This window comes from Tenrec ecaudatus (assembly GCF_050624435.1).
Source record: "Tenrec ecaudatus isolate mTenEca1 chromosome 1 unlocalized genomic scaffold, mTenEca1.hap1 SUPER_1_unloc_17, whole genome shotgun sequence".
In the NCBI taxonomy this organism is placed as follows: domain Eukaryota; kingdom Metazoa; phylum Chordata; class Mammalia; order Afrosoricida; family Tenrecidae; genus Tenrec; species Tenrec ecaudatus.
Window position 1 is genome coordinate 568,221 of NW_027457557.1, and position 16,677 is coordinate 584,897.

Consider the following 16,677-nt stretch of genomic DNA (forward strand, 5'->3'; position numbering starts at 1 on the left):
TTGGTTCTGGGCACTAGCTTGTAAGCTTCGTTCCCCCCTCTATGTAATGGGCACAACAATGGATTTTTTTGTTTCAAGGAGAGAAACCATATACAGTCCTGATTGGGGCCCATCTTTTGTAGATGGGAATAGAGACACTTAAAAAAGAAGGAAAAAAAAGGATTGACCTCCAGTCCCCTCACCGGCAGGGACAAATGCTCTGGTCTCACTGTGTCCCCTAAAAACATCATGTCAAAACGTTTTCTTTTAAATTATGGACATCACTGCATTATAGTTACGACAGCCAAAGGTGGAAGCCGCCTTTGAGTCCGTGGACAGATGGACGGACCAAGTCAATGAGTTCGAGTTCTAGAACGGAGTGGTGTCCTTTCATTAAAATAGGGGGATAAATGTCAGGTCACAAATGAACCTTGAAAAGACATGCTGGGAATGAAATAAATAAAATTCCCAACTCACTGCCATCCAGTCAACTCTGACTAATGGTAACCCTAAAGGGCAGAGTGGAACTGCCCCCACGGGTTCCGGGGATGGCAACTCTTTTACAGACATAGAAAGCTTCATCTTTCTCACAAGGCACAGCTGGTGGACTTGAACTGCCGGTCTTGCAGATCACAGTCCAATTCATAACCACTACGCCAGCAGGGCTGCTGGTAATGACATAAGCCAGACACAAAAGAACAGGTGTAGGACCGAGCCAAGTAGAGAAAGGGTGAGCACAGGCAAAGGCACAGAGGCAGGGAGATCGGAGATATACGGGTTCACGGTGGCACCCTTGGGCGGGTTAGTGCCCTGTGACCCCGCTACCCATTTATTTATTATTATTATTTTTTTCCTTTCCCCAACTCTTTTTTATCTGTCTACCATGTGTATCCCTGAATTTGGTCAGGTCCCTGCCATATTACCTGGTCCTCACCACAGGAATGTTCATACAGTAGCTTTTCCCCTATGTCCCTTTTGCATTTTTTTTAAAGCTTACCTCCGTGGACTCAATGTGTACTTGTCCTTTTTTGCTTGGTTTACTTCGCTTAGCATGCTTTCCTCCCGTTCTTCCCATGCAGTGATGTGCTTCAAATTTTCATCACTACTTTTTAGCGATGCGTAGTACTCCATTATATGTATGTACCACAGTTTTTTCCCCCCACTGAAAAAGAAGTCTTTATTCTGGTCCCACCAGCTGTACCATCTGTTATGCGCCTTCCTCCTTGGCAATCCGGTCTTTCTTGAGTGGTCCCATGAAAGCTTTTTTCTCTTCCACGGTCTGGAAACGGCCATGGCCCAACTTGGAGGTGGTGTCGATGAACTTGAGGTCGATCTTCTCCAGGGCACGGCGCTTGGTCTGCACCAGCAGGGACTTGTGCAGAGTGAGCACTCGCTTCTTGGTGCCCACCATGCCGCCCTTCAGCATGACAAAGTCATTGATCATTTCCCGTAGTGGACAAAGTCGCCAGGGGGTTGATGCTCTTGTCAGAGAGATCGTAGTCGGTGGAGGGGTTGTTCTTGATAAGCTTTTCGTCCTTGACGAGGTAGCCCTGGCCAATCTTATAGATCTTCTTGTTGATCTCTGTGCAGTGGTGGTAGCCTTTCTGCCCACCGCGGGCCATCGAGAAGGCCACACGGGCAGGATGCCAGGCCCCGATACAAGCCACCTTGCGCAACCCTCGGTGGGTCTTTCGGGGCATCTTCTTGGTGTGCCAACAACTGGTGACCCCTTTGTAGCCTTTGCCCTTGGTCACCCCCGTGATGTCGATCATTTCATCCTGCCCGAACACCTGGTTCACTGGCACCAGCTTCTCTCTGGCCCAGTCCAGCTTCTCAGGCACAGAGCCCCCGTTCACCTGCATCACCGTCAGTTGCGCCTTCTCCTGGCGCAGGGGGAGCAGGCGCGTCTGGGTGTGGGCGATGGCGCGCATGACCGGGCAGGACTTCTTCATGCTGCTAAAGTCTTTCTCGAGCTGCTTCTTACCCTTGTCATCCTGCCACTTCTTGCAGTACTTGGTGAAAGCCTTCTTCTTCGACTAGTGCCAGTTCTTGTAGAACCGCGGCTTTCACTCGTCGTCACTGATGTGTTCCGCAAAGACCGTCTTGAAGGTCCGGAGGCCGCGAGGTGTCTCCACATAGCCCACGATGCCCACCACCACCATGGGAGGGGTCTCAATGATGGTCACGGCCTCCACCACTTCCTTCTTGATCACCTTGGAGCCTGGCCTGTTGACCTCGCGCACAATGTGGGTCATGCCGGCCTTGTAGCACAGGAAGGCCGTCAGGTGGACCGGCTTGGAGGCGTCATCCTTGGGGAAGCTCTTCACCTTCCCACTGTGCCGGCTACTGCGCTTCTGAGTCAGGAAGCCCAGAGACCCATGCTGGGACGCCGAGAACTTCCGGTGTAACATTACATCGTTGATCCCCACTGGTAGAGGTACCCCAGGTTTTTAATCCAATTGTCAGGTGATGGAAATTTGGGTTGTTTCCAATTCCTTGCAATTGTGAACTGTGACACAATGAACATTGGAGCACAGATGTCTGATCTTGGTTTGTTTCTTGCCCAGTAAGGGTGGGGGGGGTGCTGGGTCATATGGTAACTCTATTTCCATCTTTTTTAGATATCGCCAGTAGGCCTCTTTCTTACACACATATGAGTCTCCCTGGATTTGTTTCACGTATGATGTGTCTGGGTCATTGTGTGGTCGTGGTCTCTTTTAAGACTTGATCGATGTTTTCTTTACATTGTCTGTCCTGAAGGTCTCTTTTGTACCCTAAAACAAGGAGTCAAGGAGATGCATGGGACTTGATTGCTGAAGGGGGGCAGGAGTGAAGAAATGGACCCAAAGGGTGTCCATACCACTTCTGGGCTCTGCTCTGGAGCTGTTGCCAGCTGTCCATAAACTGTTGGCACCTGTGGCCAGGGTGCGGGCTGACCCCAGGCTTCTCTGGCAGAGGAGGTCTGCCTTCTCCTCCGGGATATGGGAGATGTCCGGAGGCTGAGGAAGGGGATCAGGTTGTGCTCAAGAGGCCCCGGGCATGGGAGTGTACTGGCTCAGCTCTTACTCGCAGGGTCCCACAGAAGAGGTCCCCTGGCTTGGCCCCGATGCTAGACCCAGTGGTATACCTGCCCCTGAACTTGGAGGAGGCCCATCTCCTGCTCCAAGGCCTTCTGTCTGTGCAGCAGCCTCTCCATGCTCTCCAGAGCTTTCCCAAGGTCCAGGACTCTAGCAAGGGCACCCTGTGGAGGACGGGCACATTACAGGCTTGGCCTCTACCCTTCTGCCCAGGGTTCTCTTTGATCCTTTCTTCTGGCCGGTCTTGGCCTTGGCCTCAGGCAGGTGAAAGAGTCTGATTAGTGTCTGCACAGTGACACTGCGGGTGTTGGGGACAAGGCTGCTGGATGGAAAACCAGTACCTAGCAGGGGTCCCAGGTCTTCCTGTCAATTCCCTTCCTGCCTCCCTTCCATGGGGTCTCTGTCTCATAGGCCAGGTGTTTCTGAAACCGCATCAGTTTCTCTTTGTGGTCCCCAAGAGGGACAGGCTATTCCAGCTGCTGGCCCCACCCCTGGATCCAGTCGCCATCCTGTGTGATTGTGGGGACATGAGTGCCCTGATGTTCATACTGTCTTGGCCCCAAGCGGTGACCCCGTCTACCCCTCGGGCTGTGCCAAGGAGTGAAATGCTGACCAGGCTCAGGGACAGCACAATAATTTTTCTTTCACCCAGATGACAGGGCCCAGGCCCATCAGTCTTCAGATCTAGGAAGTGGCTGGGCAGGGGCCATGGGTGGGTTCTCATGTGGAGGGTGCCCCTCACCCACCCCTGGGGCCCTGTCTACTCTGCCCATCAGGATGACAGGTGTCCACACCGGTCTGAGAATCAAGGGCCCTGGACTCCAGTCCTAGCTTTGCCCCTGGAAAAGCCATTAAACTCTCCACATCTGGTTCCACCGCAGGCCGCCCCTTGGCCCCTAGTGGGGCTGAAGGTCACTTGTAAAGGTAAAATGGGGTTCAGGTGGGGTGCCCTCTGACCTGGCTAGCAGCCCTGAGTAAGCCGGCAGTAATCAGAGAGGTGTGAAGCTTGTGTGGCTGACCTTCTTCCAGGGCTTCCACTCAAGCCAGCCGCTCTCATATCTTGCCCAGCAGGCCCTGAACCCAGGGGCCTGGCAGCACCCTGGCCTGCTCTCTCAGCGCAGCCTCTTGCGTATTGGGAGGTGGGAGGTGGGAGGTGGACCCAGCCCTGAGTACCGAGTGTACCCCTGCTGGGGCTGGCTCACAGCCCATAGACATCACTATAAGTCTCTAACCCTCACTAACAGCTCTGCAATTGAGGGTTGGCCAGGCTCCTAGGCAGAAGGAAGCAGGGGCCATGTGATATGGGCAGATCCAAATGCCCTCTGTGGTCCCCAGAGTGTGGCCTAACCCATCCCCATGCGCTTCAGGGTGTTTGGGCACCTCGGCTTGGTCACCAGCCCTGGATTGGAGCCCCTGGCTCCTTGGTAATCCCTCACCCACCAGCACAGGTTCGGTGAGCATACACACCTTACCCGTGTGCCCCCAATAGTCTGGATACCCCGGCCTTATCAGGGTCACGCCCATGACCGTCCCGGCCATCACCTCCCTTTCCTGTGTGCTCAGCACCTCTGGAAGGTGCCATGCTTCTGGATCAGCCGCTCCACCTCTTCCACAGAGCCCTCCAGGGCACTGGCTTCCTGGAAGACCTTGGGCAGCCATGGAGGTGACACAGAGGTGGGGTGGGGGGATCAGGGGCACAGATGGTGGTTCAAAGGGAACCCTAGACAGCAACATCTGCCAGAACCTTGGTTTACAGCCTGGGCTCTCTGGGGGTGCATCAAGGGGCCTGCGGCTGGGGGTGGGGAGGTGGGTGCTGAGCAGGAGGGGAAGGAATCTGAGGAAGAAGAACACTCCAACCTGGGGGCAGTTAGGAACATCCCAACTTCTGACGAGGTGGGGAGGAGCCCCATCAATTTCCAACCAAACCGCGTAGGGCTTGGCTGGCCGGGGCCAGGTGTGGGGAGGAGATGGCCCTGAGTGACCTGAGGCTCAGGTGTCCCCTTGGCCACTTGGGAAGACACACTATCTAGCTCCGTATCAGAATAGCAGCCAGTGATCCAGGAAGCAAGGGGGATTGGGGTGGTACTACAGGAGGACTGGAGGTCCTGGTGTCAGTGTGCCGGTGTGTGGTGAGGGGAGCTGTCTCCTGGGCCTGCAGGATCTTGTCTAGCTTCCACACTGTCTGAGGAAGAGCTGCTTGCGGTGCATGGCCTGCCGTCTCCCTTGCTTCCGTTCCCAGGCCTGAAAGACCTGCTCCCAAGCATCCTGCATGGCACATAGCCTTTCCTGGACCTGGGCATGGGCATGGACACAACCGAAGGTGGTGCTGAGGGAAGCTCCAGAGAAAAGGTGCCTGACTGTCCCACCCAAGGGGAGGGTATTGTTTGTGTTTCCACAGGGAAAGAGTGACCAGATATAAAGCCAGTGACAGATGAATGCAGTGTGCCCGCACGGAGTGGGGAGCCAGTGGTGGGGCCTGAAGGCTGGGCTCCCATACCAGCTATGTGGACAACTGCCCCTGTCCCCAGAAGAATTTAATTCAGAGGACAGCACTGAAGCTGCACCTAGGAGAGAGGGGCATGTTTGATCAGAGCAAATGAGAGCAAAGGAGGGGGAGGCAGAGAGAGTGGAGCACATCCTGGCCCATCAGGCCTGGAGGACGATATCCCGGCTCTGAACAGTCAATGGACAGAGTGGACAATGTGGCTGATACCACTACGAGACACACCGTCCATTGATGGCCCAAGCCCTAAGGGGGACAACACTGGAGACTCAGGGTTAGAACTGGCCCAGACTGATCCTATGGAACTGAGGCAAACCACTAAAAGTGTGTGGCAGAGCAACCGTGGGAGCAGAGCAGGGAGCCCCTGAGGTAGTACAAAGGACAGACTCTGGGGCCAAAGCATGGTACCCCATTGGACCTGACTGAAGGACACGCCTAGAGATTAAAAATCAGACCTTCATCTATGTATAGGTTTTTCTTTCTTTACAATTTTTTTCTTTTATTTTATTTTTAAAAAAGCATTTTATTAGGGACTCATACAACTCTTATCACAATCAATACTTACATCAGTTGTATAAAGCACATCTGTACATTCTTTGCCCTCATCATTTTCAAAGCATTTGCCTTCCAAAATTAATTTATTCTTCTATGGGTAATTGGTTTCCTTTTTGTTGTCATTCTTGTGTTCTCACTAATTGCTTATCTTGCAATGACTTGATTTTTGGTGCATATTATTATCTCTACAGATCTATCTAGATACGATAGACTGCATGAATAGTTTGGAGGAGAAAACAAGGGGACCAATAGTTCCGGGAGAATAGGGGAGTGGGAGAGAAGGGGGCAAAGCGGTAGTGCTGAAAAACCCAGGGACAGGGGAGCAATAAGTTATCCAAAATCAGTAGCAAGGAGGGTGTGAGTGGTCTGGTAGGGATTCAGCAAGGGCAAGGTAACCGAGAGAAATTACTGAAACCCAAATGAAGGCTGAGCATGATAGTGGAACAAGAGGAAAGTAAAAGGAAATAGAGGAGAGAACTAGGTGACAAAGGGTATTTATAGAGGTCCAAAGACTGGAATGTACATATGTAAATATATTTATATGAGTGTAGGGAAACAGATCTGATGGTGCCTGGCATCTCTGTTCCTGGGGTTGAGAGATGAGAGGGGTTGGGAAACTTCCTGTCCTGTTAGTAGTGGGTGTAGACATTGTTTCTGCTGTTAGATGTCATTGAGACAGTTCCAACCCTTAGCCACCCTATGGATAATAGAACAAAACACCACCCTGTCCTGCACCATCCTCTCAATTGTTGTTATGTTTGAGCCCCTTGTTGCAGCCACTGTGTCAATCCATTGGCCGAAGTTCTTCCTCATTTTCACTGCCTCTCTGCTTCACCAAGCAGGACGTCCTTCCTCCTCCAGGGACTGGTCTCTCCATAACAGTATGTCCAAGGTACGTGAGGGGAAGCCTCACCATCCTGGCTTCTAAGGAGTATTCTGGCTGTACTTCTAACCCACATTTGTTTGTTCTTTGGCAGTTCATAGTACTTTCAATATTCTTCACCAGCCTCCCAATTCAAATGCATTGATTCTTCTCTGACTTTCCTTTTCAATGTCCAACTTTCACGTGCATAGAAGGCCACCGAAAATATGACTAAGATGGCTTAAGTCAGGTGCAACTTAATGTAATATTCTTGCTGTTAAACACTTTGAAGAACACTTTTGAAAGAGGTCTCTGGCGGCAGCACGCGGCCCCTTTAAGGGTGAGGAGGAGGGGCGCACAGGTGGAAGCCCATGGCCCCTTTAAGACTTGGCCTACTTGGCAGCAGCTGGAGCCTATTGAGAACATGACAGGAGGCCAGCCAGCAGTTCCTATGGAGGACAAGGGCTCAGGAGCTGAGCGAGCCAAGCTCTGAAGGCTGTGAGCCAGCCTCGGAGCCGCACTGCCTCCATGGGCCATAATGACCTGATGCGCAAGGCCTAGGACTTCAAAGACCAGGTGTGGTCTGTGCAGCCTTCCTGCCCCTTCCCAGACTCCTGCCCCCCAGGTAGGGCCTTGCCACCATGACCCCTGATGTGGGTCTGCAGCCCACCAGTCACCTGGCCAGCCACCAGGATCCCTGCCCTGCCCAGCTGACACACCCAGGACACACTCCAGACCCCCAGCCCCCACCCTTGGCCTGCTCACCACCAAGACTCTGCCCTGGGCCCGCTGCCCACCCAGGAACCTGCATCAGGGCCCTTGCCAACCCTGGGTCCAGTACAGGCCTGGCACACACCTGGGATCCCTGTTCCAGGTTCCTGCCCACCTGGGTCTGGGCCTGCCACAAAGACCCTGCCCGAGGCCCTCTGCCTACCCAGGAAACACCCCCTGCCCAGCTAGCCCCTGGGTCATCTGGGCACTGCCCCAGGCCCCCTGCCTGCCCAAGACCTTGTGTTAGCCTGACTGGCCATGGAGGATGGAGAGGAAGAGGGACCCTGCCCAGGCCCCTGCACCCCATCCCACTTGGGATGCCCTGGGTTGGTCCAGCCCCAAAGGTGGCTGCCCTCCCCCAGGCCCACATACCCAGAATTCCATTGGGCCCACTGCTTACCTGAGGCCTCCCCATCAAGGGCTTGTGATATGTAACCCCATCCTGGGATGGGCTCCTAGCTTGCTAGAGCCCCATGCCACTCTCCTTAAGCCCCAACTACTTAAGATCCCTAGAAAGTGCCTGTGGGGGCCCTTGTTGAGTCACACTCTGGCTGTAAGGGGCTAGGCTGTAGCTCTTGAAACTTGTCTTCTCCATTCTGAACCTTTAGGACATTGGTCCTTCCACAGGGCAGTTCTACAGAAGTGGCAGGGAACTCTATTCCAGAGTGGAGTTGGCCAGGTTTGTGTTGGGGGTGCCCTGGTAGGTACCCCAACTTGGGAGAACAGCCCATCTCCCCTTTCTCTTTCCCAACTGCAAAAAAAGAAAGAGATCTCAAAGAGCAGAGTTACCCAATACAATACATCCCTTGAGTTCTTGACCGGGGCTCGCATGATCATTTATTGTGGACTCCAGAAAGAAGATAGCCCTGATCACTTCAGTCTTTTCTCCATTTATCATGATCATGTTGTAGATGACAGGATCATAATTACATATAAATATGTCCCTGGGACCCAGCTCCTGGGGAGTCCCAAACTTCTTGATGTAAAGAAAATATGAGAGAGAAAACAAGCACTCTGAGCTCTTGGTTGGAAGGACAGTCCTTTTTGAATAGAGAGCTGCAACGATATTGGAGTTCCTGAAGGGGGGCAAACAGTTCCACACACTACTATTTAACAAATCATTTGCCGTTGGAACCCACCCAGGGACACCATGGAGGAAAGGCCTGGCAAACTGCTTAAAGCCTATAGTCTTGAAAGTCCTATGCAATGTACACATGGGGGCACCATGAGTCAGAATCAACTTTCTCATGCCTGTTTTGGTTTGGGGCGAGGAGCTATTAGAAGCAGTGGGGTATAATGTTGAATCCCAAAAAAGGAAGGATTTGGTCACCATTAAAGTGACTTCTGACCAAATTACTAACAATCATAGGGACTTTTGTGGGAGAAAGATGAGGATTTCTACTGCTGTAAATATTTCGTGTCAAAAACCCACAGACAGTTCTCCCCTGTCCTATACAGTCGCTGACTTGCTGTCAACTGGATGGCACTAAGATAGCACCTATCTGCTGAAAGGTTGCCATGCGGCAGGACTTGTGCCAGGTCCATTATGGTTATGCCTATGATTTTTGTGGGAGACAAAGCCCTGCTTATGTTTAATGTCTCTGTTGTCAGATCGCTCCATTGTCCAGTCCTGGCTCTATGTCCTTCTAGCTCCATGACCTGGGGCAAATCATTGAACCCCCTTTGCGCAGCTGTGTGTAGAAGGGAAGTGAAAAATAGTGCTTAGGTTGTGTGTTCGAGGTTGAAATTGAATGCATCAATAGATAGAAAGACCTTGTTGTTGTTGTTGTTGTTAGTCTCCAGTAAGTCAAATTTGACTCCTTTTGACCGTAGGTCTAATAAGACAAATCACTGCCAGATCCTATGCCATCTTCCTGGCCATCGGCAGGTTTGAGGTCATTGTTGCGGTTATGGTGCCAGTCCGTGTCATGAAGAGTTTCCCCAGATCCACATGATGTCCTCTTCTCGCAACTGGTCTTTCCTAACGACATGACCAAAATCAGCATGACAAAAATTTGCCATTCTCTCTTCTAGGAACATTCTGTGAAGAGTGTCCTGGCTCAATTTCCTCCAGGACTGATTTGCTCATTCTCCTGGCCACACACAGTATACTCCACACACGGTCTTTGCCATCACTGCCATTCAAATGCCTCAATCCTTCTGAGAATCCTCGTCCTCACTGTTTTCCTCATTAGAAACTCCATTTCTCGCAGCTTGCTTCAGATCTGCTGAAGTGGAATCTGAGTTTCTGTTAGGCCCCAAGGGCATTTTATTTGTGTGCCTGCTAGAAGTACGGCTGGGGAACAACGTCTGGCCCATATAAGTGCTTTATAATAATTGGTTGTGATCAGTGTCATTATTTATTACTCCATCTAATCTTTCCAGCACACTCACAGGTCAGGAAACCAAGATTCTCAGCCTGTCAGTGCCTTTGCTGAGGCTACCCCTCAGGAGAGGACAGGGGCTCCATGCAAACCGAATATAGGATCAGGCCAACATTTGGATCACTCTGAATGGAGACACAGTCAATGCTCATTAACCAGTCACTCCCCATTGCCTTCGTCAACCAACCCTTATCAACCGTGACTCTGCTTGCTGTCTATGGATTTCCCTATGGATTCTGCATATTTTATATCAATTTCATTATGGTCTGACTTGTTTCACTCAGCAGAAAGTGTTCAAGGTCCCTGCATGGTGTAGCATGTTCCAAAACATCATTCCTTTTTAAAGGCTGAAAAATATTCCATTGTATGACTTAGATATTGTTTGGTTTATCCATTCTTCGGGCCCCGGGCACTTTGGTAATAGTCACCTTTCAGCTATTGTGGGTAGTGCTGCAGTGATCTTGTATACCACTATCTCTTTGAGTCTTTGTTTGTTATTCTTTGAGGTATATGCTTAGATGTAGAATTGTGAGGTGGTCAAGGATTTCCTCTTCCTTGGATCCATGATCAACGCTCATGCAAGCAGCAGTCAAGACCTTAAAAAATACATTGCATTGTATTGGCTAAATATTCACAAGACCTCTTTAGAGTATTGAAAAGCAGGGATGTTATTTTGAGAACTAAGGTGCATCTGACACAAGCCATAGTATGTTCAAACACTTCCTATGAATGCAAAATTTGGAGATTAAATAAGGCAGGCCAAAGAAGAATCGATGCATTTGAATTATGATGCTAGGAAAAAAGAACCATAGAAAGTACTATGGACTACCAGAAGCACCAATAAACTTGTCTTTGAAGAAGCACAGGTCAAATGCTCCTTAGAAGTAAGGATGGCCAGATTTTGTCACCCTTTGGACATGTACTTTCAACATGTTGACAGGCGAGACCAGACCCAGGAATAGGACATTATGCTTGGTAAAGTGGAAGGGCAATGGAAAAGAGGGAGGCTCTCATGAGATAGATGGACATGGGGGCTGCTGTAATGGGCTCAAACAGAAGAACAATTGTGATGATGGTACCGGGTGGCGTTGTGTTCTGTTTGACATAGGGTTGTTATGAGTGGGAACCAACAGGACCGACCCTAACAACAATAGTAAATCTCTGATTTGTTAAGAAGAAACAAGCATTTTTTATTTCCTCTATGAGCCAGGCACTGCGAAGACCCTGAAGGTCCAGATAGAAACAGCACTTGGCACCTACCCATGATGGGTTCCCAGGCTAGGGGTGAGGCAGCAGATCTCCACTTTTGGATGAGACCTATGCAGCCCCCTTGGGGTTCCAGTGTGTGCTGGAGATACTCCAGTTAACTTTGCCTTTCTCTATACCCGCCTTAGGGAAGTGGAAGAACTTTAGAATAAAGCATCCTCCGAGATTTCTGTTGCACAATTAGACAAAAGGAAACCAATGGTGGCTAAAGAGAGCGAACAGAGAATCCAGAGCTGTGTCTGGGTCCTTGGCCATGCAGCTATCAATCAGCACAGTTGAGTTCAGGAATCAGGAAGCGAAGATCCTCAATATCTGGATCCAGTAGGTATAGAAGGCATAGCTTCAAAGATAAAGAAGGATAAGCCCTCTTTCGCTTTCAGGAGGAACTCACCCAGGGAGAACTCAATCAGGTGGGGCTGCACTAAAGCCTTAGAACTGGGAGGGTCCATAGGAGCATGTTTACTGCCAGAATGGTGCCTTACCATTCAAGAGCTTCTATCATATTCCAGCTCATGAATGGTCTTTGCCAAGTGCCTTGGTTCTTTTGCTGTGACTTCTGTGGCATCACTTGAACTCTCCATCCCCTCCAGCCAGGAGCAGTGGCAGGAAAAATCTATTAGGGAGAAGTGAGAGAGTGAGCTAGGAGATATTCCGTACACAGCTTGCCGTCTCCTTCGGCAAAGGCCCTGTGGGGTCGGGACTTAACTTTTCTGATTCTCTCCTATTAGAAGTCAACACGGAGCTAAAGAAGTATTAATGGAAGAAAGCCGGATAATGAGCTGACAGCTTTTCCATAAGGAAATAATAGCCAGAAGGGCTCCAAGTTGGGATGAGGCATGGTGGGGAGGGGAACACACGTGCTGCTACCAAGAGGATAGTGAGGAGCAAGAGACCAGCAGAGGCTAGTCTCAAAGCCATCTCCAATAACATTTCCCCAACAGGCTGTTTTCCTCTCTCCACTCTAAACACGTCAGCCTTCACCTCCACCAAGCACCGAAACCCCCCATTCCTCCCACCAATTGGTCCAGGTTGCTATGGGAACTATGGGAGTAGTAAGTGGTTCCCGCTATTACTACCTACATCCCTGATTTCAGCAGCAAAAAGTTTTATGACTGGGGGTCCACCACTACATTGGGAACTGTATGAAAGGGTCATGAAATTAGGAAGGTTGAGAACCACTGTCTGAGAGGAAGACACAAATGTTGGTATAGTAGAGGAGCAGCAAAGGAGAGGCAGCCCCCACAAGTTGGAATAGCACAGTGGCTGCAACACAAAGCACAAGCAAGGAAGCACGGTGAGGATGGCACAGGGCAGTGTTTCATTATATTTGCATAGAGTTACTGTGAGCTGAATCCCACTCTATGGCACCTAACTACAATAAAAAAAGACTTGTGCTTCTAACAATGTGTTTAAATATATCTAAAGAAAAATTCTTCATAGTTTATAGCAGCGGTTCTCAACCTGTGGGCCAGGACCCCATTTAGGTGATGAATGACCCTTTCACAGGGATGTCCCAGTACATAACGGTAGCAAAATTACTGTTATGAAGTAGTAATGAAAATAAATTTATGATTGGGTGTATGCACTACATCAGGAATGGTATGAAAGGGTTGTGGAATTAGGGAGGTTGAGAACCACTGGCCTAAAGGAAGACAGAAATCTTGGTAGAGTAGGAAGCCAGCAAATGAGAGGCAGACCCCCAAATGATGGATTAGCACAATGGCTACAACAATGAGCGCAAGCAAAGAGCCACTGTGAGGATTGCATAAGTGGTGGCAGCATTTCATTATATTGTGCGTAGAGTTGTTGTGAGCCGAAACTACTGGACAGCACCTAACAACAATAACTACAGGACTTGTGCTTCTCACAATATGGTGACGTAGATCCTAAGAGAAACTACTGTTAGTTTAGAGCAGCGATTCTCAACCTGTGGGTCGCGACCCCTTTGTGGGGGTGTCAAATGACCCTTTCACAGTGGAGGCCCAATTCATAACTACAGCAAAATTAAAGTTGCGAAGTAGCAATGAAAATAATTTTATGATTGGGCGTTCATCACTACATGAGGAAATGTATGCAAGGGTCATGGCATTAGCATATTTGAGAACCACTGCCCTAGAGGAAGACACAAATCTTGGTACATTAGAGGGGCAGCAAAAGAGAGGCAGCACTCCAAAAGTTGGATTAGTACAATGGCGGAAACAATGAGCACAAGCAAAATCACCACTGTGAGGATCGCACAATATGGGGCCGGGTTTCATTATATTGTGCATACAGTTGCTATGAGCCAACACACACTAAAAGGCACCTAACAATAAAAAACAGGGCTTGTGGTTCGAAGAATATTCTGAAGTAGACCTTAAGAGAAACTCCTATTAATTTAGAACATTGGTTCTCAAACTGTGTGTCGTGACACCTTTGAGGAGACTAATGAACCTTTCACATTGGTGGCCTGATTCATAACAGAAGCAAAATTACAGTTATGATGTAGCCATGAATATATTTTATGGTTGGGATGTCACCACTACATGAGGAACGGTGTGAAATGGTAGAGGCATTCAGAAAATTAAGAACCACTGCTCTAGAGGAAGACACAAATCTGTGTACAGAGGCAGGAAAAGAGGCAGTGACCAACAAGATGGATTGGTACAGTGGCTGCAACAATGAGCATGAGCAAAAAAACCACTGTGAGGAAGGCACAGGACAGGAAAGCATTTCATTACACGGTGAATAGAGTTGGTATGAGCCAAAACCCACTCGAAGGCAGCCAAAAACAACAGGACTTGTGCCTCTAACAATATGCTGAAGTAGACCTTAAAAGAAACTCCTCTTAGTGTTGAGTAGCAGCTCTCAAACTGTGGATCACAACGTTTTAAGGGGGAGGAATGACCATTTCACATGGGTGGCCTGATTCATAACAGTAGTAAAATTATAGTTATGAAATAACAAGGAAAATAATTTGATGATTGGGGGGTGTCACCAGTACAAGAGAAATGGTGTGAAAGAGTCGTGGCATTAGGAAGGCAGAGAACCACTGCCCTAGAGAAAGACATAAATCTGGGTACAGTAGAAGGGCAGCAAAAAAGAGGCAACCCACAGCAAGATGGAATACGACAGTGGCTGTAACAATCTGAGTAAGCAAAAGAACCACTGTGAGGATGGCACAGGACAGGACACCTTTCCATATATTGTTCTTAGAGTAGCTGTACGTCGAAAGCTATGCGACAGAATCTAACAACAATAACTACGGGATTTGTGCTTCTAACAATAGGGTGAAATAGATATTAAGAGAAACACCTCTTAGTTTAGACCAGCAGTTTTCAATCTGTGGGTCGCGACCGCTTTTGGCGGACGAATGACCCTTTCACAAGTATGACCCGATTCATAACTGTAAGAAAATTACAGTTACAAAGTAACAATGAAATTAATTTTATGATGTGAGTCACCACTACATGAGGAACTCTATGAAAGGGTCATGGCATTAGGAAATTTGACAACCACTGCCCTAGAGGAAGACACAATTCTTGGTACAGTAGAAAGGCCACAAAAAAGAGGCAGCTACCCAAAAGTTGGTTTAGCACAGTGGCTGCAATAATGAGCGCAAGTATAAGAACCACTGTGGCATAGGACGGGAAAGTGTTTCTTTGCATTGTGCATAAAGTTGTTATGAGCCAAAACCCAGTCAATGGTACCTAACAACAGAACTTCTGCATCTACAAATATGCTGAATTCTAGCTTAAGAGAATCTCCTCTTAGTTTAGAGCAGAGGATCTTCACCTGCGTGTCACAACCCCTTTGTAGTGTAGAATGAAAATTACACAAGGGTGTCATGATTCATAACAGTAACAAAATTACACTTAGGAAGGTGAAATGAAAATAATTTTATGGTTGGGGGTCACCACTAAATGAGAATCAGTATGAAAAGAAAATGGCATTAGGAAAGTTGAGAGCCACTGCTCTAAAGGAAAACCCAAATCTTGGTACAGAAGGGCAAGAAAAGAGAGGCAGTCCCCAACAAGATACATTAGCACAGTGGCTGAACATAATCAAAGAACCACTATGAGGAGGGCACACGACAGGGCGGCGTTCCATTATAATGTGCATAGAGTTGCTATGAGACACACCCACTCTACGGCACCTAACAACAACAACAAATGGACTTGAGCTTCTAACAGTATGGTGAAGCAGACCTTAAGAGAAACTCCTCTGAATTTAGAGCAGCAGTTCTCAACATGTGGGTCGTGACCCCTTTGGGGCTTAGACGAACCTTTTACAGGGTGGCACTATTCATAACAGTAGCAAAACTAGAGTTATGAAGTAGCAAAGAATATAATTTTATGATTGAAGCTCTACCACTACATTGGAAAGTGTTGTGGAATTAGGAAGGTTGAGATCACTGTCCTAGAGGATGACACAAATATTGGTACAGTAGAAGGGCAGCAAAGTAGAGGCAGCCCCTACAATTTGGAATAGCTCAGTGGCTGCAACATAGAGCCCAAGCAAAGAACCACTGTGAGGAATGCACAGGATGGGTCAGCGTTTCAGTACATTGTACATAGAGTTGCTGTGAGCCAAAACCCTCTCGATTGCACTTCACAACAGCAACAACAGGACTTGGGCGTCTAACAATATACTGAACTACATCTTAAAGAAACACTTCTTAGTTTAGAGCAGCGGTTCACAACCTGTGGATCAGGACCTCTTTGGGGCTTGAGCTACCCATTCACAGGAGTTGCCCTCTTCTTATTAGTAGCAAAATTACAGGTATAAAGTAGCAACAAAAATAATTTTATGAATGGATGTTCACCACAACTTCAGGGACTTCATTATAGTGCCAAGAAATTACGAAGTTTGAGAACCACTGGTTTAGAGCATAGTAAATCTGATTAAATACTGCCTATTTTAACACGAAAGAAGTTGGAAAGTAATGGAAATTGGGAGAGGACAGATGTATAAAATTCCTATGAGGCAGAATTGCTGTACATCATAGAGTAGCTAAGACAATGAGAAGATATGAAGTCAAAGAGCTGTAGAGGAAATTCCATAGGACACGTGGCAACAGCTTTATGCTCTTGTTAACCCCTTGGGGCCTCCCAATCTTTTGTTGGTTCCCTTAACCCAATCCACACCACTGTTAACAGTCTTCATTAAACTCTCTTTAATTAAAACTTCAGAATGGTTTGTTTTCTGCTGGAACCCTCAGAGATATCATTTAATTTTCTTGATTGCAATTCATCTCTAGCATACAGAAATCTTTCAAGAGTTTGTTTTATGTTTTGTTTT